The following is a 2,186-nucleotide window of genomic DNA, read 5'->3' as shown; positions in this document are numbered from 1 at the left end:
CAGACTCATCAGCCTTTTGATACGGACTTGCACAGACACTGCAGTGAGCTCCAGGCCCGGGGCTGGGCTCTTCAACCTCCAGCGTGCAGACACCCTCTGCGCACTTCGTCATCCAACTCTACAGCTGACCATTGTAAGCCTAACTTGTAATTTCTTGTACATTTGTTTATCTTGTATTATATCTGTTCCTCTAGTAAACCCTGACTGATACATGATCAAAGATCTAAATATTAAAACAAGTTGGACATGGTGGCACATGCCTATAACCCCAACACTCAGGAGGCTGAGGCAGGAGGATTGCCCAAGAATTCAAGGCCAGCCTGAACTACACAGCAAAGACCCTGACTCTAACTAAATACATACATACATATATACCTACATACAGAAACACTAAATCTGCTGGAAGACAGAATAGTTACAACTCTTAAAGACACTGGTACAGGCAAAGACTTTATGAACAAAACCCCAATCGCACAGGAAATATCACAAAGAATCAAGAACTGGGATATCATCTTATTAAAAAGCTTTTATACAGCAAGAAAAACCAACAGAGTGAAGAGACAGCCCACAGTGTGAGTAAAAGACTTGCCACTGTTCCTCAAAGGACTACTATGTAGAATACATAAAGAACTCAAAAAAATCAGATCCTGCCCCCCCTCAAATTTAAAGACTCAATCCAAAACTGGGCATCTGAAATGAATAGACACTTCTTAGATGAAGAAGTAGAAATGACAAATAAATATATGAAAAAAAGTTCAACATCACTGGTCATTCGAAAGATGCAAATTAAAACTATGCTGAGATTCCATCTCACTCCAGAAAGAATGTCTATTATCAAGAAATTGACCAATAACGAATATTGGCGGGGCTATGGAGAAAAAAGAACCCTTCTCCACTTTGGTGGTAGTGTAACCACTGTGGAAATCAGTGTGGAGATTCCTTAAAAAACTGATACTTAAGGTTCCATTTGACCCAGCTATTCCCATTCTTGGTATCTTCCTGAAAGAATTAAAGGCATCATACCACACGGATATATGCACACTCATATTTATAGCAGCACAATTTAGAACAGCTAAATTGTGGAAAATGTTGAGGGGGAAGGTGTCTGTACCTTGGGTATCTAGGACAAGGCCACCGCTTCTCTTGAGTTTGGCAGGGCCCCTGAGAAGCATGCACAGCTCAGGGAGCTGATGCACATAGTGATTTGACCTTCACTTGAGATAATATAGACAGTTTCCTCTTGTTTCCCACAAAGCTACCAAGGATGCAGTTATGCTGAAGATTAGATATTCTTCCTGCTCCAGATCCTGCCCTCCCCTTATTCTCCATGAACTTATTCATATGCTGATTGTATAAATAAAGGCGCGGCAAGTGCTGGGTAGTTTCTTTCTCCCATCAGGAGAAGGGGCTCCACCTGACCTCAGCTTTTGTATGTTGACTCCTGTATTCTTCATCCCCACTACCATCCTGCGCTGGATGAGGCAAGAAACAGCCCAAATGCCCATCGATGGATGAACAGGTAGAGAAGATGTGTGTGTGTGGGGGGGTATACAATGGAGTATTACTCTGCCATAAAGGATAAGCTTGAGACATTTCTAGCTAAATGGATGTACCTTGAGACCATACTCTTAAGCAAAATAAATGGGACACATGTTGAAATACAGCACTGTTGTAGCTCTCCATAGCAGAGCACTCACCTAGCACATATGAGACCCTGGCTTCAATTCCTTAATACCACATTGTTTCTCTGCTATGAGAAACCAAAAGTATAAATAAGGACCAAAATGTATAATAGATACTGTGAACTGAAAAGAAAATGTTCACATTAGAAGGGGAACAAAGGAGGGGGGAAGGGGAAAGGAAAGGAAGGACAAGAAAAAAATACAAGAAAAAAATGGAAACATAGCTTTTATAAATACAGAGGGGGGAAAAGGATTAAAGGGGAGGAGAATGGGAAAAAAAGAAGAAATAAGATATACCATGTACAGGTAAAAAGTCCCTTGATGAATGTTATCATTATGTATATCTAAAATGTACCATTAAAATTTTTAAAATGAAAAAAGAAGGATGTTTACTTCAGTGTTGTTTACAAAAGCAAATATGTAAAACTATCTAAATGTGCAACAAAGAGTCTAGGAAAAGTAAATGATGGTAAAGTCAGACCACAGCAACTAAGCAATCATTTT

At 39.8% G+C, this 2,186-nt stretch overlaps 1 protein-coding gene across 3 annotated transcripts in view; it reads right to left on the bottom strand.

Moving 5' to 3' along the window:
• The window catches only part of B4galt5 (UDP-Gal:betaGlcNAc beta 1,4- galactosyltransferase, polypeptide 5), an 87,989-nt gene that overhangs the window by 37,389 nt on the left and 48,414 nt on the right, over positions 1-2,186 (bottom strand). The window lies entirely within an intron of this gene.

Source organism: Chinchilla lanigera, unplaced genomic scaffold (assembly GCF_000276665.1).
Source record: "Chinchilla lanigera isolate Chin_1 unplaced genomic scaffold, ChiLan1.0 scaffold00044, whole genome shotgun sequence".
In the NCBI taxonomy this organism is placed as follows: Eukaryota; Metazoa; Chordata; class Mammalia; order Rodentia; family Chinchillidae; genus Chinchilla; species Chinchilla lanigera.
Note: the sequence above shows the minus strand (reverse complement) of the source record. Positions and strands in the feature narration are given on the sequence as shown.